The 22,715-nt window shown below is 33.9% G+C and overlaps 1 pseudogene; it reads right to left on the bottom strand.

Moving 5' to 3' along the window:
* Positions 1-17,724: 17,724 nt before the first annotated feature.
* Positions 17,725-19,450, bottom strand: LOC132722979 (tripartite motif-containing protein 2-like; annotated as a pseudogene).
* Positions 19,451-22,715: the final 3,265 nt, after the last annotated feature.

Raw genomic sequence — 22,715 nt, 5'->3', positions numbered from 1 at the left:
TTCTAGTTTGGGTGGTTCCAATATTCCCTACTTTGAATAATGTTGAATCACCCTTAGGATATGTTGCCTGCTTTTTAAATTTGTCTTTTGACGTCTTATCTGTGATACGCAGGCTTCATAACATCTGATCCCCTTTCAAAATTCCATTTTATTTAGTTCCGCCCATTGTTTTCTCGTTTAGGGCACACGCTTTTTATTATTTGGGGACCATACGCCGCTTTTCATGGAATGGCACGGAAGTGTCACATTGAAGGTTCCATGATAACCGCCGTATGAACACATCTGCGGATGTTTCTAAATTCAAAATTTTACTATTTCATGTTTAAATGTTGAATTCTGCTTAAGCCGGTGCTAGGGGGCGTGGACGGTAACTTGCACTTTCCAGTACCGTCCATGAACAGGCTCAATCAAACCGAGCCTGCAACATTTTCAATTTTGCCGTGTTGGGCTTTCTTTAGGGATTCTGTATTCATCTATTTTATAGGTATATTAATTAATCCTTAACCTGCTGATTCCCAAGTTTCAGTTTGGAACATTCCATCAATTTTAGGTATATCAATGTTAGAGTTTGATGTTAGCCAGCCAACAGTATAGAGCATGGTCAAATCGCATGGATGTGCAGGCTGGTCTGTCTGTATACTGGTGGCAAAGACTAATCACTTTCGCCTTCAGAAGTGTAAAAAATTAATTAATGTGTCAATGCTTGAATGTAATAGAGTAAGTGTCCATGTATGATGGTAATTGCCTCGAACAAGTCACAAAATTATTGATTCAAATAGATAAATACAGAATCCCTAAAGAAAGCCCAACACGGCAAAATTGAAAATGTTGCAGGCTCGGTTTGATTGAGCCTGTTTCATGGACGGTACTGGAAAGTGCAAGTTACCGTCCACGCCCCCTAGCACCGGCTTAAGCAGAATCAACATTTAAACGTGAAATAGTAAAAATTTTGAATTTAGAAACATCCGCAAATGTGTTCATAAAACGGCGGTTATCATGGACCTTCAATGTGACCACTTCCGTGCCATTCCATGAAAAGCGGCGTATGGCCCCCAAGTAATAAAAAGCGTGTGCCCCTAAACGAGAAAACAATGGGCGGAACTAAATAAAAATGGAATTTTGAAAGGGGATCAAAGGTTATGAAGCCTGCGTATCACAGATAAGACGTCAAAAGACAAATTTAAAAAAGCAGGCAACATATCCTAAGGGTGATTCAAACATTATTCAAGTAGGAATATTGGAACCACCCAACTAGAAAATGCCGAAAAGTTGAAACTTAAAAATACCACAAGCACAACAAATAATGTCGTGCTGAACGATCTTCAAGGATCGAAAATATTAACATCATTGATTAAATGTACGGGAGACTTTACAAGCCCGCCACACGCACAAAAATAACACGGATGTGATCATAAAATAGATAAATACAGAATCCCTAAAGAAAGCCCAACACGGCAAAATTGAAAATGTTGCAGGCTCGGTTTGATTGAGCCTGTTCATGGGACGGGTATTGGAAATTGCAAGTTACCGTCCACCGCCCACCTAGCACCGGCTTAAGCAGAATTCAACATTTAAAAACGTGAAATAGTAAAAGAGCAAACCAATATTTATTCCTTGGTTGATTGATAAGACAAACCTATAATACTAGAGGGATGAGGAGGGCAGTGGGGGTAAGAATGATGCCGCACTTGTCACGATGCTTAATCAGTTCCTCCCATCAAACTACTCCAAGATCTACCTCTCCACCGTACACACGCCATCAAAAACAAGGGTTTTGTGGCAATGTGGTCAAGGTTGCTGACTTCAAACCATTTACCCCGTTTTGCTATGGGTTTGAATGCCTTCAAGGAATTGTTATTGTTATGCCCCCCCCCCCCCTTCGAAGAAGAGGGGTATATTGTTTTGCAAAGGTCAGTCGGTTGTCTTGTACCCTGCCCTGTTTTTGTTTGGGGTCCGCCTGGGCTCCTTGCCAGTGGTTCTTGTTGCTGGATCGTAAGGGGATTGCGTTCATTGAACGTCGCCTTGAACGTCGCATTGAACGTGATTCCGAGGGATCACTTTGTTTCCAGAATTTTGTACTTCACAACAGCAGGTGTCAAGTGCCGTGTGGCAGCCTTAAAAAGTTGCCCCGTACTTCACTTCAGTGTTGTTATATTTTCTGGTCCTTTCGGATCATTGATGCCAACACTATAAAGTGTTGAGAATTGAGTACCGCTCAAGCCGGTGCTGGGGCGTGAGGGATGTTGCAACTTATTCATTATCCCTCATGTACAGGACTCAATCAAAACCGGAGTCTGCAATTCCTTATGTATTATTTTGTTGTGATTAATGCTTCCGAGGGATAACTTTGTTTCCAGAATTTTTTTTCCTTTTGATCTTGTTTATCATATTTCGTTAGTCAGTCGAACCGTTCTGTCCGTAGTAGACAACATGGTTTCGCCGATTATCTTAAAATATATTTTTCAAAAAAGTCTACTAGTATAAATGTTACTCATATTTTCATCTCTAGAATAGATAATATACATCTAATCCCTAAAGAAAGCCCAACACGGCAAAATTGAGAAAATGTTGCAGGCTCGGTTTGATTGAGGTTCCTGTTCTGGACGGACTGGAAAGTGCAAGTTACCGTCACCGCCCCGTAAGCACCGGCTTAAGCAGAATTCAACATTTAAACGTGAAATAGTAAAATTTTGAATTTAGAAACATCCGCAGATGTGTTCATACGGCGGTTATCATGGAACCTTCAATGTGACACTTCCGTGCCATTCCATGAAAAGCGGCGTATGGTCCCCAAGTAATAAAAAGCGTGTGCCCTAAACGAGAAAACAATGGGCGGAACTAAATAAAATGGAATTTTGAAAGGGGATCACAGGAGCCTAAAATTTCAGAACTGTTTCTGCTCATAATTTTGAAAAGTATTTATCACAACGTCTTCATATTTCACATACTTATTGGCCATTACTAGTAGATGACCCCTATTGATTTTGTGTTCACTAGGTCCACGGGGGCCTTAAGTGTCAGAATGGTTTCTGCTCGATATCTTGAAAAGTATTTATCACAAAGTCTTCATATTTCACAGATTTATTGGCCATTACTAGTAGATGACCCCTATTGATTTTGAGTTCACTAGGTCCACGGGGGCATTAAATGTCAGAATGGCTTCTGTTCGATATCTTGAAAACTATTTATCACAAAGTCTTCATATTTCACATACTTCTTGTCCATTACTAGTAGATGACCCCTATTGATTTTGAGTTCACTAGGTCCACGGGGGCCTTAAATGTCAGAATGGTTTCTGCTCGATATCTTGAAAACTATTTATCACAAAGTCTTCATATCTCACATAGTCATTGATCATAACTAGTAGATGACCCTATTGATTTTTGGGTTCATTAGGTCAAGGTCACGGGTGCCGAAATGTCAGAATTGTTTTCTCCTCATTGAATTAATTTGTTTTTATAAAAAGTCTTCATATCTCACATACTGATAGGCAATACTGTAGTAGATGACTCCTATTGATTTTGGGTCACTTGGTCAAAGGTCAAGTCGCAGGGGCCTTTAAATGTTACAATGGTTTCAACTCAATATATTGGCACTATTTATCACAAAGTTTTCATATATCACATACTTATTGGTAATAACCAGTAGATGACCCCTATTGATTTAAGAGTTACTAGTTCAAAGGTTAGGTCATAGGGGCCTATTAATGTTATAAAGTTTTCCACTCATTATTATGAAAAATATTCATCAGTTTGTCTATATATTTCATATTTTGATTGGTTATAACAAGTAGATGGCCCATATAGATTATGGGGTCTTTAGGCCAAAGGTCAAGGTCACAGGGACCTTAAATGTTAGAATAGTTTCCACTCATTATCTTCAAAACTATTTGTTATCAATTTTTTGTGTTTCACATTCTACTTGATCAACACACTCACTAGGAGATAATTTTTGAGGTAACTAGGTCAAAGGTAAAAGTCTTAATAACCTTGAATTAAAAATGATCCGCTTGTTCTCTTGAAACCAATTAGTTACCAAGTCTTCATTTTTCATATCTTGATTGGTCATAACTAATAGATGACCTTTTTTGATTTCCGGTCTCTAGGTCATAGGTCAAGGTCACAGGGGCCTTAAATGGTGGAATGGTTTCCGCTCATTATATTTAAGAATATCTATCACAAACTTTTCATAGTTCACATATTGATACGTCATAACTAGAAGATGAGCTTTAATGATTTTAGGGTCACTAGGTCAAAGTTTGTTGGACACTTCCATGCCCCCATATTTGGCATGTTTCTATAACAAAATTACCAACAGTAGAAAGGCTAGAAAGGGTGCATATGTGTCAGTCGATAATTCTTGTTTCATATTGTTTCTGACGAGAAACTTATACAGCTAGCTTATAGAAAGTGGTAGTTCTACTTCGGTTTCCGCTTGTACCTGAATGATGCACTACAGATCTTCCTCCACCTTAGATGCTGGAAAGTCACCATTTGATCTTAGCAGTGATTGGATGCTACTTTAAACTCTACCCTCACTCTCACACACTTAAAAATGACTACATATATAACTGAATCTGCACAAGTAACTAATGCAGATCAAGAATAGTAAGCACAACAGTGCTGTCTCATCATTGTCTGCACTCTAACTTATTTTTCCTAAACAATGATGAATGACTAGTTCGAGATTGAAAGATGGACAGGTTTATTGAATAAAATTAGTATACTTATACCTGCATAATGTATTTAAGGTTACTGACCACCATCAGCATATTTTACTATTAGTTTCTTCCTTACATTTTAAAAGTTACTGACCAGCATCAGCATATTTTACTATTAGTTTCTTCGGAACATTTTAAAGGTTACTGACCAGCATTAGCATATTTTACTATTAGCTTCTTCCTAACATTTTAAGGGTTACTGACAATCATCAGCATATTTTACTATTAGTATATTCGGAACATTCTAAAGGTTACTGACCAGCATCAGCATATTTTACTCTTAGTTTCTTCCTAACATTTTAAGGGTTACTGAATGACATCACCATATTTTACTTTTAGTTTCTTCGGAAAATTTAAAATGTTATTTAACTATTAGTTTTTTTTCGGAACATTTTAAATGTTACTGACCATCATCAGCATATTTTACTATTATTTTCTTCGGAACATTGTAAAGGTTAATGACCAGCATCAGTATATTTAACTATAAGTTTCTTCCTAACATTTTAAGGGTTTCTGACAATCATCAGCTTTTTTTACCTAACATTTTAAAGGTTACTGACTATCATCAGCATATTTTACTATTAGTTTCTTCTTAACATTGTAAAGGTTACTGACCAGCATCAGCATATTTTACTATTACAAACTGTAGTTGCTTCCTAACATTTTAAAGGTTACTGTGTCATAATTCCATGTCAGTTCAATAGTGCACACATTAAACTTTGTTTGACCATAGTTCATGTTACAGTAAAATATAAGATGTAGTTTGTTTCTTGTCCTGTGATTTGATCATCTTTTTAGTCAGAATCGATGAAAAAACATGTGTATTGAAAACAAAACAGTAATCTCGCTTAATTTGTGTTCAGATATTATTGTATGATTTTGGTTTACAGGTAAATATCAGACGAGTTGAACAGATAATGTTGTGTCATGTTTTTAAGATAAAAAATGGCCTGTCTCCGGATTACATGTCTGAACACTTTATTTCGCAAGATTCCGTACATAATGATAGTACAAGACTTAGTCAAAAGGGTGGGTATTGTCTACCTAAGGTCAAAGGTCAGGGTTCTAAATCCTTTGCTTTCTCTGGTATTAAATTATGGAATGATTTACCTGTAGAGTTAACGGAGATCAACAGGTTACAAAGTTTTAAGGTTGCCATCAAAAGTCATCTTATGAACAGTATTTAATTTTTTACTATGTTTTTACATATTTCGGCTCAGGATTTTAAATTGTCTGCTAATTATCTTTTTACAATTTTAGTAATGTGTTTTAAATCCTAGCTCTAGGAGTATCATTAACTCAAGACTTGACTGTGATATACATTTTTATGATTTATTAGTATTTTTAAACATGATTATATTTAGGTCTGCTTCTCTATGTCATGCCGCCAATACAAAGGACCACAATGGAAGTAAGAGCTTTTTTGCCCTTTTTTGTGTTATCCTTGGTTTTGGTGAGCATGTCATAGTTTTCTCGTATGTGATATAGTGTTTAATAATGCTCATTATTCTATCCTATGTTATATTGTCAACTATGTAAATGCTTCCTTTGCCGAAATAAATCTATCTATCTAACCTATGTATTAACATGGCTTTAAATACTCATTACATTAGGTATACATAATATGCCCCGGCATTCAGTACTTCAGTAATTTCTGTGTTGTTTCTTTTTTTCTTACTCCTCATAAGCAAACTATTTCTTTTTCTGTTTATAAGGATAATTTTTTCTGCCCCTGAAAAGACATTTGTCCATGTTTGTGATAATTTTTTCTTCTTTGGGGTTATTCTTTGACTCCGCCCACTTTCATATTTATATTCCGTATTTATTTTTTAAAAATATAACATATATTTGACTGATATAGCACCATATTTCATGGGTAAATGTAGATAAATATACATATACCCCCCACAAACAAAGTTTAAGATGGTATACTGTAGTCAGCTTGTAGTCGGTCCGTCCGTCCGTTGCAGATTTCTTAAAATTTAAATTTTGAAGGTATCTTATTGAGTAGAAGTGCAGTGCAAAAGAACCATAACGCTGCCTTTCCTAATTTTGGAGTTATTGCCCTTTGCTTTTTACATTTTGAACTTTGTCTAGGACATAACTCTGCCTAATCTCATTTTGGAGTTATTGCCCTTTGTGTTTTATACTTCGAACTTTGAAAATATCTCATATAAAATAGGAAAGTTAAAATGGCGACGTTCGAAGAATTTACGGCGCAGTGAACAGGTCACTCAGGTTTCATGACTATTTCGAGATGACACATGTTACGATTTTCAACAAATATACCAAATAGAACAGTTTAGCAACATATCCTGAGCACTTGTGTACAAAAGGCATGAACGGAACCAGAGTTTTGCTCTACAAAAAGCGAACATAAGGAAAACAAGGATAGGAAAACCGATCTTCGTCGCCTATTTCCTACAGCTAAAAACAGGCGTAACGGGACAGGAAGTTCGCGTATAGCTAACATTAATGTATGCCATCCAAACATTCAACATACATTAACAACCACATGATTTAAGTCAGAAATTGACGATTTATGGGTACCATTATTGCATTCAAAACCATTGAGAGTATTTGAGAAAGGCGCCTTATATAGATTAAACGCCGTCTTTGACGTTGGACGTGCGCCGCGATTCAGTTAGTTGCCATGGTTTTTATGGCATTTTTTTGTTGTTTGTTGATATTTTTCTATGAAAATTTGTGAAAATGTTTAAATTATATGGGTTTACAACATATTAAAATATCAAATTCGTACCTGTTTTATTTAGCTTTTAAACAATCTTGTCACAGAATATTGGGACAACATTTCGTATATGTACACTAGTGTGAATAGACGGTCCTATAAAGATAGAAAAAAGGAAAACTTTTTCTTTACTATTTGTTTTAACCGTTTATTTGTTTGCTTTTAGAAAAGTAAAAAAGTCGGTGGCTCTTGTTTTAAGATTGAATACTGTTTCACCTGGTTCTATCGGAACTCCATTCATGTTTTCAGGCAAACACTCTGGCATCTGCAAGGGACATGATTGAAGCTCAGAGGATGTCTCATAGGGCTAAAAAATTGTTGATTACAAGCATTGTGATTGGCGTGGCCTTGACCATTCTCGCTGGTGTGTTCAGGCTGACAAATGATTACGATCATTGATCAGATTGCTGATTAGAATCAGATACGGTCAACTATCGTTATCTCGCTATCGTTTTTTTCCCCATAATTTAATATCTCGATGAAATTTTAAAAGTCCCGAATTTCTTCCTCTTTATCTATGTTGAATTTATTTGTTTATCTCGATATCTTTAGTATCGAAGTTAAATGTCAGTTATTTTCACACTAGTATTAATTGTTTATCTTGACTAATAATATTTGTCTGCCCCAGCAGAGGTGTAGATAACACAAAGCAGACGGTCATAATGTGTAATTGTCCCCCGCATTTTCGAAGTAAAAAAGGAGGATATAGAAATAGGCTCTGTTCGTCCGTCCGTCTGTCTGTCCGTCACACTTTCGTGTCCGGTCCATAACTTTGTCATTTATCAAATGAATTTGAAATAACTTGGCACAAATATTTGTTATAATAAGACAATGTGTCATGCACAACAATTAGACCCCTACCTCCAGGGTCAAGGTCGCACTTGCTCATTCAATGTCAACATTGTCTATTTGAGTGTATATGTCGTGTCCGGTCCATACCTTTCTTATATATGAAGAGATTTTGAGATGACTTGCCATAATTGTTCACAATAATCAGACAATGTGTCATGCGTAAAAACCGGTTACCTACCTCCAAGGTCAAGGTCACACTTGGAGGTCAAATAGTAACATAGTCTGTTAAAGGGTTTATTTTGTGTCCGGTCCATAACTTTTTCATAGATTAAAGGATTTTGAAAATACTTGGCACAAATAGACACTATAATAAGAGGATGTGTCATGCACAACAACTGCATCCCTATCTCCAAGGTCAAGGTCACACTTAGAGGTCAAAACTTAACATAGTATGTTCAAGGGTATATTTTTTGTCGGATCTAAAACTTCTTCATAGTTTAAGGGATTTTAAATAACTTGGCAAAAATAGTCACAATAATAAGACGATATATCAAGTACAACAACTGCACCCTTACTTCTAAGGTCAAGGTCACACTTAGAGGTCAAATGTTTTCAGAGTCTGTTATTTGGTATATTTTGTGTCCCGTCCATTACTTCTTCATAGATTAAGGGATTTTGAAAAATACTTGGCACAATAGTTACAATGATTAGATGATATGTCATGCGTAACATCTGTGTCCCTACCTCCAAGGTAAGGTCACACTTAGACGTCAAAAATTTACATAGTCTGTTATAGGGTATATTTTGTGACCACTCCATAACTTATTCATAGATCAAAAAATTTTAAAAATACTTTGCACAAATAACCTCAATAATAAGGCGATATGTCGGGTGCAAAAAAAAAACATTAGTCCCTTCCTTCAGTGTCACACTTAGAGGTCAAAGATTAACATAGTCTGTTATAGGGTATATTTTGTGTTGGATCTATAACTTCTTCATAATTCAAGATATTTTGAAAATACTTGGCACAAATATTCACAATAATAAGACGTTATGTCATGCACAACACCTGCACCCCCTCCTCCAAGGTCAAGGTCACACTTAGAGGTCAAAGCTTAACATGATAGATTTTAAAATTCCATGTTTCATTTTTTTCTTTAATAAATTTATTGTTGCATTTGCTGATCTAGCATTGACCGTAATTTTGGACTGAATGTCCTGAGATCCATACCTCAATCTTTTGAAATAGCACAATTTTATGCTTCATATAAAACTTCCCGAGGTGGGGGACGTTGGTAATTTTGTTACAAATTCTTGTTATGTTTGTAACAAGTCGAGCTGGTTTTTTTTAAATAAAAGTTAATGTTATTAGCGTGTTGATTGACTTATATCAAAATTGAGTGAATTTACCGTTTTTGTATAAAATATTGGAACTGTATTAAATTTATTAATTTACATTGACTTAGATGAAATAGTGTCAGTATAAATACATTGTCGTTGCAATATTGTTTACATCATTACTGGAGGCAGATGAAAATTTCAAATTGTCTGAAAATTAAACACTGTTCGAACATGACCAACCCATGGGGATAGCTGGATTGACAGCAGCTAAAAACAACGCTTTAACTTTAGTGGTATATTACCGAGTAAGCCTCACTCTGTGTGTTTATCACAGCCGCTGGTAACATATTCGTAGATTATTGGCTTTTAAAATTGCGATATTAGACGCACGAAAACATGTTATGTAGACATATGTTATTTGACTCAGATATAAGGTATGCACATGTCTTTTGATTCTGACTGGTTCGAACTCTAATACATTTATCTCGACATTTCGTTATCTCGATATTTTTTCACGGTCCCGATGACTTCGAGATAACGAAAGTTAACTGTATTTCAGATATTTTGTCAGCTAAAATGAAACATTACATACAGTCTTTGTCTTTATACTTGATGTAGATAATCATTAATCAGCATATTTTCTTCAGTGTTGCAAGTTTGGTTTTAGCTAAAAATAATGTAATGTTCGCCTTAGTAACTGCTTTTATGATCCATGTGTTACTGTATTTACTGGAGTCCAGTTTTGTACTCCAAAGCTTTTTGACTTATTAAGTTTAAGTTCTTAGACTGAGATCCTGTAAAGATGCATAGTACTGATTATTATTGAGTGCTTTGTGTTTTGTTTTTTTTTTGTGGCAAATTTATATGCGAATGAATATATTAAGTACAATTATTAGGTCTGTTTGATACAAGATGATTCTAAGTAACGGCTAAGTTTCAAAGCTCGAAATTTTGTCATTAAATTGAGACCGATTCAGGAGGCATAAGTTGAACTACTGATTGTCTTTAAGATTTTATGCAAGCTTCTTCGCCTTACCGAAGTTCCACTGTACTTTTTTAACAGGGTTGCCCTAAAATTTAAGGGTCTGTGTTAAATAAAACCACCGTAAGCCTAAGTGACATTTTAACATTGTTTTGAATCTATTCTTATTTTGTATCTCTACTTATTTTCTAGTAACAAAGTCTCAGTGTTTTATTATATACAAACACGATACCATGTATTAGAATCAGTTTTTTTTATTTTTTACATGTTTTTGTCTGCAATTGTCAATTTTTATTTTCTGTACCATATATTTGTCAGTATTTCCAGCATAGATACACTTTTATGTTTTTTGCTAGATTCATTTCCATAAGCAGCTCTTTCGTTTTATTACATTTTCCTTTTAGAGTTGAATCTGTTTGTTTTTTATATTAAATGCTTATTAATATTTGTAATATTTGTAATTTCATTAAAAGTCCTCTGTTTCAGAAATTTGCAATTTCACAAGAACAAGCAGTAGTTCTGGCGAGTACTTACTTATCTGACAAAGTCTATATAAGTTGTATGTTCTTTTTGTACAATTTGGCTTTATAGACATTTTTGTGTGATTTTGTTGGTCTTAATTCAAAAAATTCTTTAAATTCCAAAATTTTGATATTGTTCGGTTTCGACACCAAACTTTTATGTTAAACCATAATTCAAAAAAAAATAGAATTTTCAAATCCTTTATATGAATAATAAATTTCATAAACAAACATTTTTGTAGAAATTCTGCAATATATTTGATGAATTTCAGATCAGGTATATGTTATATTAATCATAAACTATTTTTATTTCATCTATATATGTTACCATCTTTACATGACTGTAATATATCATTTACTTACTTATTCACTAGCAAAGGAAAACGACTGACATCCTTGCTAATGTGTTTACTTACTCTTTGGCTATTTTGTGTAACATATTCAACAAAAAATACACACACACGAATAATAAATGCATAAATAATTGACTTGAAATTTTGATACAATTCATGAATATACAGATCAGCGAACATTAATTTTTGTATTACAACGGCAACTGCTACCAAATTTCAATTGGTTACTTGTTTATGATCTGACTAATTTACTTTCTTGGTCACCTTTTGGCTGGTTGATAAAAAATTGTAAGTATAACACGGGAAAGGTATCAGGTCACAAGGGAGCCAAAATAATATTTTAGTCAATAAACGCACTTATGTTAGTCATTTGGATGTTGCTATCAGGCATTTCAGGGGTCGTAGACCATATTGTTATAAGCCAATGAAACAACAAGGAACAGCCAGCTCCATGTCCAATCCCTTAATATATGTTACTTTCATAAAATCTTGAGATATTGTTTCAAGATTGCGTAGATATTTTAACGCTTCATTCTTAGAGCAGTAGTCCAGAGTAAACAAAAAGTGTAGTCGATTAAATATAGCCTGGTGTCAGTATATACAAGCAGGAACTTGAAATTCTGCTACATCACAATTTTTTTAACTATAAGAACATTCTATTTTTAAATAGAACCAAGAAATTTCCCTCTTCTTTTCTATTGTTGATTATCATGTGACATTGCTTTACAAAAAGGTTTCATTTCACAGAATGAAGACTTTTATTGTGATGTAATACTCTTCTTATTTTCTTTTTTGAAGTTAAAATTTTATTTCTATACATTGTGTAATTAAACAGTCATATTATTTATTTTATAATATGAAAGAAAAACAGAATAAGAATATATGCAGCTTACACTTTGTCACAACATAATAATTTTTATCATGCGCAGTAGGAAGAAGTAATTGTTTCTGTTACAGAATTTATATATATATATATATATATATATATATATATATATATATATATATATATATATATATATATATATATATATATATATATATATATATATATATACAGAGAGAGATAGAGAGAGAGAGAGAGAGAGAGAGAGAGGGAGAGAGAGAGAGAGAGAGAGATGTTTTTTCCCTCAATGTTACTGAATTAAGACCAATTTTCACACTGATGATGAAAAAGTTGTAAGTTGAAATGCATATAAATTATATAAAAAAATAAAAAAAGATAGGAGAAACAATAAATTCCCGTCTGCTATTTAAGGTTGTGGGCACCAGGGGTATTGTTTGAAATATTTTATTTTTTTTTATTTATAGTTGCATCATGTGCACCTTACGGTTGTGTTCTTTTATCCAACAGAAACACCAATGTAGACCTACTTCAATTTAAAACTTTTATAAAAATATGTATTATTGAATTTTATGTGCCATGGTAGAAATAGGCTTATAGGTCTTGTCTATCTAATATTTTGTTGTTTTATGAATTCATGGACAGCTGATTAAGGTGCATATTCTTTATACATATGAATGAATATATTTCTATAGTACCAATATGTTAAAGATTTTATGAAGTTTTCATGAAGATGATATAATTATGAAAGGTTTTTTTTTATCTGATCTTAATCATATAATGTATTGGAAATACCCTAAAATGGCTTCCAGGGTAAGTAACAATTGCTTTGTGAAAAACATCGATTGAATTGTAGTAGGATTTGAATTTACTCCCTACCTCATAAAGCGTTTTTATGACATGTTAATAACTTTGATCTTCTTTTTTTTTGTTACGTCAATACAGCTTAACCTCAGTTTTGCAATTAGAGTTTGGATCTTTTTGTTGTTATAATAAGGAGTTTTAACAACAAGATGCTAGTGTTAAGAAGCCAACATAATAGAATCTGATCCCACTGCATGTCTTAAAGTTGCCTGTCTTGTCGATGAATCTGATTGAATGCAAGTCTAGAATCTGATAGGATTGTTAGTCTGATTTAGAGTCTAGTTGAATTGTAATCTAGAGTCTGGTTGGATTGCAAGTCTAGAATATTGCTTTAAGTGCAAGTGTAGAGTCTGGCTGAAATGCAAGTCTAGAATCTGGCGGGATTGCAAGTATGGTCTAGAATGTGGTTGAATTGCAAGTCTAGAACCTGGTTGGATTGTAAGTCTAGTCTGGTTGAACAGAATTGAAAGTCTAGTCTAGAGTCTAGTCAGACTGCTAATCATGAGTCTGATCGGACTGATTTTTATAGAGTCTGGTTTAATTGCAAGTCTAGAGTATGTTGGTTTAAGCAGGTGATTATCTCTTGTAGCATTCTTAGCGTTCAGCATTTGGATAACATTATATATACACACACTATCTTAGCTTTCATGTTCACACTATCTTAGCTTTCATGTTATCGATGAAGTTTACTAAGTCTTGTTACATTGTAATTTTATCTTTTGTTGTGATTATGTAGACTTTATACCTTAATAAATTAATGAATTAATTTTATTTGTTACTTTTCTTTGAAGTCAACATTGATTTGATGTTACACAATACCCTGCAGGTGTTGATGTGTGTAATGCACATGTCCTGCTTTTATTTTATCACCATCTTTTGATATGCACTTGTTTCTGTAATTCTGGCCCCAACCCCACCAGAGGGGGTGAGGAGCCATCTTTTCTAATCATTGACAAATGTTAATGTTGTTGTTTTGTTCTGGGGAACTTTCCTGGAAATACCCTGGAAATTGGTTAGAAAGGTTTTTTTCTTTGATGATTTATAGGTCGAGCTCGAATATGTTTCACCTGGGGTCAAAAAGTAGGTCACACATCCACCTTGTTAACACTCGGCTACTTTTCCAGTCTAAATATCCCGTAAAGTGGTCAGAACGGCTTTTTGATAATCTCTGTGTCAAGTTCAAATGATATCACTTGTGTTTGAAAACTAGGTTACACAGCCCAAATATGGAAAAAAACTTGTTAACATTAGAACAGTTTTTGATGATTTCAAATAGAGAAAATAAGAATCCCTAAAGAAAGCCCAACACGGCAAAATTGAAAATGTTGCAGGTTCGGTTTGATTGAGCCTGTTCATGGTATGAATATGGCCATCATAGATCTATTATCTAAATAACAGTTTTCAATAGTAAATAAAAATCCAGCTGACCATTATGTTTTTCTAAGGATACAATGTGGCTTGCATATAAAATAGAAATTATAACAGAGATCGTTTGTATTTGATATAGGAAAGCACTCGGAAGAACACATACGATAAGGATAGCTGCAGGATAACAATTTATAGGATGGTCCAGCAGCCCACTTGAATCTAGCATACCGTATATTTTCTAATAAAAGCCCCTTACTTAATAAATTCCCCATTCTCCTTTTAATGACACAGAATAGAAAACTTAGTAACCAAAACAATAGCAGTTTGTTAGAAAATAAGGATATAAGCACAGCTAATGCTTCCAGTATATATAAAACAACAGTAAATAAAACAAACACATCGGCAATCAGCACAGGAAAAGTTTTTGATGCTTAATTTACAGGTAATATAAAATATTAATTTAGCTAAAGTGTGACATTATATGTGAGCTTGTTAATTGTTTATAAATATTTTTTACTGTTTGATATGTGATGATGTGTACATGTTGTACAAGTTCTGAATAAGGTTGTTGTACTGTTCTCTTCTAATTTAAGTCGGTTATCAAAAAGAAGTATATTCTCATCCATACAAAATGGGATGGATAAATAAATCATCACCTTAGTGCAGTAATTGATTAAATGCTATTACATTATATAATGAGCTAGCCAATTATTGCACTGATGTGACGATAAACACTCTGAATAAGTCAATTATGCACTCAGCACACTGAAAAAGTTCGTATAGGGACAACAGCAGCCTTCACAGAGGCAACAGCAGTCTTAACAGGGGCAACAACTGTCTTAACAAGTCAACACCAGCCTTCACAGGGGCAACAACAGCCTTGACAGGCGCAACAGCATACTTTGTCAGGGCAACATCAGTTTTCACACAGGCAACAGCAGTCTCCCCAAGGGCAACAATCGCATTCACAGGGGCAATATCAGTCATAATAAGGGCAACAGCAGTCTTCACAGGATAACATAAGTCTTCACAAGGGCAACAACAGTTTTCATAGTCTTTATATGGGCAACAGCCGTCTTAATAAGGGCGACAACAATCTTCACAGGGGGCAACAACAGCCTATATAAGATCAATAGCAGTATCACATGGGCAACAGCAGTCTTTATAAGGACAAAAGCCGTCTTTACAAGGGCAACAGCATTCGTTATAAGGGCAACAACAGTCTTAATAAAGGCAATGTTCAGCAGCCTTATGAAACATTGATTATATGTTTACCTAGATATAATCAATGTTTTCACTTTTACCAACACGTGAACTAATAATGTATCCTATGCCCATTTTCTGTATATAAATTTCAAGACATTAATCCAAAGTCAAGTAACAGATCGTTTATAAACATCTAATTAGAAAATTTTAAAATTCAATGCAGCAATTTTTTAAATTTCAAGAACATAATTTATATCTGTGCTCCAATACATGTAGAGATATAAAATCAATTTACATAATAAACAAAACAAAAATATATATTTATCAATCTTTCTGCTATTTTTTACTATTAGATAACCTATAAATGGCTAGACTATTCTAAATACAGGTTATTAGTTTAAAAAATCTGGAAACAAAGTGATCCCTCGGAAGCATTAATCACAACAAAATTAGACGAGAATTGCAGACTCGGTTTGATTGAGTCTGTACATGAGGGATAATGAATATGTGCAACATCCCTCACGCCCCTAGCACCGGCTTAACCCTTACTTTGATGGAAATGAAAAAGATAAAAAAAATCACCTTTACCACAAGTTTACAGCCAGGCAAGCTCCATACTGTCAGCTTACTAGTTATAAATTTTATCTTGATATCCCAACATTTTAATGGACAATTCCAAAAATGGAAGCTGGGGAGAGTTAATTTAAGAAATTCAGCTAGATTGGGGTTGAATTGTTACCACTTCAAAACTTAGTAATGACCACTTATACTTAATGCAATTATAACACATTCAAATTAACCAACAATCATAAAGTCAAATTAAATGACTTCCAGCTATCATCCAGGGAGCTAAAAAGGTTTACTTTACTTTTTATCAAAAACACAACAAGTTTTAAATGTTGAATGAAATATTTTGTATTCTATTTAGTAAGGGAGACAACCAAAACATGTAATGTATTCTTTATGCAAGAATTACTGATAATGGACCAGTCAGTGCTTGCAGGGTGGCAGAAAACAAATACACGTAGTACACTGTCAAGCTATGTTCACAAAGGAATAAAAATGATGTACTCATTTAAATGATAAATTCAATGCCTTTATGATAATTATAATTTATCAGGAATTATTTAATTAGGGAGACAAACAATGTTTTCTTTATGAAAGAGTAATAATAATAATAATAATAATAATAATAATGATAATAATAATAACAGTTATAATAATTATAACTTTATTTACCGGATGTAACACATTAAGATATATACACATATATTGCAACATCTTATTTACAATGCGGCCTTCTAAAATAAAAAAAAAGTTACTGATATTTCACCACTGTTGGTATATATGTACTTGCAGTGTGTCAAAAAACAGTGTATTATTCAAAACATAACTATATAATTATATATTTATCAAAAAGCTTTACAATACAGGATGGCCCCGTTCTATGTTTTTTTCTAAATTAGATATTGATACCTGACTTCATTAACCTTACATAAATGTTATAATAACTGGACATTCAAGGTCAGTAAATATGATCAAAATGAAGCCAATATGAAAGATCTGTGTATACCATACATGTTCAGTTCAATTGATTTGTCAGAATAAAATATAAAGATAATGGCATATACGTGCACATCGTATGAAGATACATTCAGCCAGAAAGCTAATAATGTACAACAGAATATAAACTATTTCATACTGGTTTCAAGGTTTAATTACATGCAGAAAAAAGACTATGGTCTATGGAGTTTTAATATTTTTCCGACTGAACTGCAACATTATGCACATGATTTCATACTAATGCACGTACAAAACTTAATGAAGGCCGAGTAAATCGAGGACAGGTGTATATAGACTGTTCAATAAATTGTTTCAAAGAAAGCTGATTAAAATCCGAGACAGAAAACTATTGTCTTTGAATTTTTGATGACTTGTATGTTCCTTAAGCCTCTATCAAAGCCCAACATTTTGGTACCTGACTTTATTGTAGGTATTTGTAAATCTTTATACAGTGGTTCCCAACACAACACAACAGCTGTTCCCTCTTGAGTAATGGCTAGTCCCTGCGGTCAATACAGCTCTCACGAATGATCCATTACTATCAAAAACCTATAAAACAAGAAAAATATACCATTTTAACAAATAATAATTATGTTAAAATCCTGTGTGTATATCAAATAGTTGTTTTTGTCCTTAATTACACCCTGCTTAACTAATACTCTTTTTGATATAAAGAAAACTAACTCTTGTTCATACAATATTTACAGCACACATTTATCTGTCAGTAAATCTCCTTTTTGTGAAGGCATAATGATTACGGCAATTATTATGCTATTATAAAGACACAATATTCAATATCTTATTTAATTATTTTAAAGAATTAATTTGTACATAATTAAGATGACCCAATGACTAGCATTAACTATATTATGAAAGTTCAATCACTTTAGACTAGAGACATCTATATGTTTACTTACTGATATAGCCTGTGCTTGAATGCTAAATAACTTATGTATCAGAAGAAAATAGCCTTGAACGAAATAGTTTAAGAGATGCTTATACAAATGTAGATTAGATATATAATAAAGTACAAACAGAGGAATCCACAAATGAAGACTTCTAACATTACTATACTTAGACTTAATACGAAAGGAAAGTGTAAGAAAGTTCTTACAAGACATCAATTTATCAGACAATATCAATACATGTACTTTGTGATAATTATTAACTGTGTTTTGCTCCCAGCATAAATGCTACAAAATAATGATTGCTATAGTTATTTTATATTTGGTATTTTTGAATTTGACCAGTCAGCAACTAGAATATTTCAATACTCATCTACTGGAATACCTGTCAGTGCATTAAATTGTCCGTTACCTTCACCATTAAAGCTAAAACTGAACCAAAAGTCCCCTTCACAATCAAATACCTTCATACAATGGTTGTGAAAATCAGACACTGTTATGTCATTGCTTGCATTTGTTGATACATAATGGTGTCCCTCAAATTGACGATTTCCATTCCCACGTGATCCGATACCATTACACTGGAAGATAAATATACTACTACCCTTATTATCGACGACAATGATATGTCCTTTCAAATCATTTGCAATGCCCTTTGCTCCAAGAAGTTTTCCTGTACCTACATTATTCAGGTATTTACTATCAGGGGCATATACAAATGTATACTTATTCAATTATTGTCATAGTCGGCTACTTAATAGTTTCCATTTAAGGTTATTGCAACACCTTTTGGTCACTCAATTTTCCCAGCTATTCTACCAGATGTTCCAAATTTTAGCACACAATCACCAGAGAGCGTGAACACTTAAGCGATTTGATTATTACTGTCGGCGATCAAATTTTATTATCTATACAACACACTCCTTGTGTGTTTGTAAATTCGCCTTTATTGCGACCTTTAACACCAACTTTTCATAACAGGTCATCATTAACCAAATTGCCTTTTTTGTGTTATCCTGACCTTGGACCTGGTGGCATTTTGATCTTTTTTGTTTGACGGCTGCAGTTCTCGGGATTTTCGAATGGCTACCAGTAGCTTCATGATGTACTTCAGTCCCAACAATAACGGCCTTGACCTTGAATGATGACCCTTTTATATGTTTACCAACACTTTTGATAAACATAATGTAGTTATCTTCCATAAGTTATATATGACAAGTTCATAAGTTATATTCTGTTGGTCTGTTATTGTCGAAATAATTATATTAACGTTTGTAGCTTAAAGCTAATAGTCTATAAGTGCCTGACCTAATTTAGCAAGGTCGACATGGCATATTTTGATCTTTAAAAGTGCAAATTTTCTTTCATTCATAATTCTGACAAGATACCTGACAAGATCGTCAAAAGTTTCAACAATTTTACTTTCAACAACTTCTGTGTGACAAATCAAAGACTGGGTCACTTCTTAAATAAGTGGAATTCGATCATTTGCACCAGTGATCAGATTTGCTAATGTGGATTTATGTTCTTTTATAGGTTCTTGTAGCGATATGGCATTATGTCCAATATGCCCCACCGTAGTACATTCAATTTACAAGCTGAGCAGTAAAACTGAGATTCATAAAAAATACAATTTAATAGATGATTTGAGTACATTCATCTCTCATTTCACTAAGTCTAGCATTTTATTTAACCATCACCTGCTGCAAACAAAAGTGATTTTTTTTTTCAAATCTGTATCATTTATTGATCAACATAAAAATATTGGCAATACATCTATATATCCATGAGATGTGGATGTATTGTGGGACCCATGATGTTATCACAAAGACGAGAAATGATAAATATTGATCATCTATCTTATTTAGTCCGAATCCAGCCCTATCCGAAAATATGGCATGCAAGCTGTCAGTCACAGAAATTATATAGTAATTACTTGGTTCTACATTAAAATACAGGTTTAATTCAATCAATTACATGTCACTGAAGATACCTGGAGTGTATTTGTACACTGTCAACACTTAGAAAATCTGTTTTATCTGTGTAATTAATATTCATCGTTCGTAAGATTTGCGGGTGTCTTGGTTGAAATTGTTGGAGTTTACGATATTCCGTTCATTTAATACCCCTTCCGGGAATCGGTAAAACTTATCATGCAGGCTATAAATATCATTTATACATTGTCTATTGTAGTTTTTGCTATAAATATGTAGGAAGATTTATTTTAGATACAGCGACATGGTCTTTGAGTAATGTACATGCAAGTTAGATTTAAATTTGGCTTAATACATTTTATTGAGGAATGGCGGAACAGCGACCTTCCAGTTTCCAACGATTCCTGCAGAGCTTTCCTGCAATTCCAGCATCGTTTGATATAAAAGCTCGAGCGCGCCCTTGATTGACCTCTAGCACGCTTAAAAAAATCATAAAGTTTATACACGAGATTAATTTCTAGAATTTCACGACTGATATTGTTGCTTTGACTGTTTGTTCTTGGGGCTCAGACTAAAGTGAAAGTAAGGATGGCGTTCGATGTTTGGATTCTCCCGTTGGAAGTTCCATGGTTCAGTTAAGATGTTTCTTGTTCATTTTTATTATTTTAAGAAGAAGATGCTGACGGACGCTAGAGATGGCCGATGACCTTTATATTTTCTAAGAAGTTTTGATATCAAGTAGGGACTATTTTCTTTGTGTGATGCGGCTAAACAATTAGAATTCAGGGCACGGATGACGTTTGTTATTGTTTACATTTTGCACATGCTATTTTTTTGAAGATAGAGAGATGAATGTACATGCAGAAAGGACCAAGTTGGACCAGAAGCCATTTTAGTCAAGAAATCTTAAAATTGACAGTTTGACAGTTCAATTGATGTTCATACTGAAAAATTGATACAACTTCATAAACTGTATTAGAAAAAATATTTTTCATTTAAATATATATAAGGGTTTTTTTATTGTCCTCCGCCTTTTCGAAGAAAAAAAGAGGATATAGAAATTGGTTCTATCCGTCCGTCCGTCTGTCCGGGCGAACATCCAATTGTCTATGAGCTTCATTCCGTCCATAATTTTAGTTAGAAAAAAGAAGAAAATCCCATAAACAGACTGGTTTATGAGATAATTTTACTTGTCTATGGGGGAAAAATGCCACATAAAGATCAAAGAAAAAGCACGTAAACCCCAATTGTTGGCACGTCTGTCCGTCCATCCGTCCGTCACAATTTCGTGTCCGTACTTTTACTTTGTCATTTATCAAAGGATATTAAAATAACTTGACACAAATGTTTGTTATAATAAGTCAATGTGTCGTGCGTAACAACCAGACCCCTACCTCCAGGGACAAGGTCGCACATGCTCATGTACGGTCAATATTGTTTATTTGAGGGTATATGTTGTGTCCTGTCCATAACTTTCTTATCTTTGATGGAATTTTGAAAATACTTGCCACAATTGTTCACAATAATAAGTCGATGTATCATGCGCAATAATCGGTCACCTACCTCAAAGGTCAAGGTCACTCTTGGAGGTCAAAGATAAGCATAGTCTGTTATAAGGTATATTTTTTATCCAGTCAATAACTTTTTCATAGATCAAAGGATTTTGTAAATACTTGCCACAAGTAGTCACCATGATAAGACGATGTGTCATGCTTCACACCTGCATCCCTACCTCCAAGTTCAAGGTCGCACTAAGAGGTCAAATATTAACATAGTCTGTTTAGGGTATATTTTGTGTTCGATCTAGAACTTCTTCCGGATTTTGAAATTACTTTGCACAAATTGTCATAATAATAGAGGATATGTCAAGTACAACACCTGTACCCGTTGCTCGAAGGTCAAGGTCACTCTTACATGTCAAAGGTTAACAGAGTCTGTTATGTGGTATATTTTGTGCCCCGTACATAACTTCGTCATAGATCAAGGGATTTTGAATATACTTGGCACAGTGATAAGATAATCCGTCATGCGTAACACCTGTGTCCCTACCTCCAAGGTCAAGGTCACACTTAGAGGTCAAAGATTTACATAGTCTGTTATAGTGTATAATTTGTGTCCAGTCCAGACTTTTTTTCATAGATCAAGGGATTTTAAAAATACTTTGCACAAATAATCACGATAATAAGGCGATGTGTCAGGCGCAAAACATGGGTCCCTACCTCCAAGGTCACATTAAGAGGTCGAGGATTAACATAGTCTGTAATAGGGTATATTTTGTGTCCGATCTATAACTTCTTCATAGTTAAAGGGATTTGAAAATACTTGTCACAAAAAGTTACAATAATAAGACGATATTTCATGCACAACACCTGCATCCCTACCTTCAAGGTCAAGGTCACACTTAGAGGTCAAAGCTTAACATAATAGATTTTTAAATTCCGTGTCAAAATCATTTTTATTTCTTTTATAAATTTATTGTAGCATTTGCAGATCTAACATTGATCATAATTTTGGTCTCCATATCTCAAATCTTTTGAAATAGCACAAATTTGCGCTTCATATAAAACTTCCCC

Source organism: Ruditapes philippinarum, unplaced genomic scaffold (assembly GCF_026571515.1).
Source record: "Ruditapes philippinarum isolate M1 unplaced genomic scaffold, ASM2657151v2 ctg4308_1_1_1_1, whole genome shotgun sequence".
Lineage (NCBI taxonomy): Eukaryota > Metazoa > Mollusca > Bivalvia > Venerida > Veneridae > Ruditapes > Ruditapes philippinarum.
The sequence above is the reverse complement of the archived record's forward strand: the minus strand, read 5'-3'. Positions and strand labels throughout refer to the sequence as shown.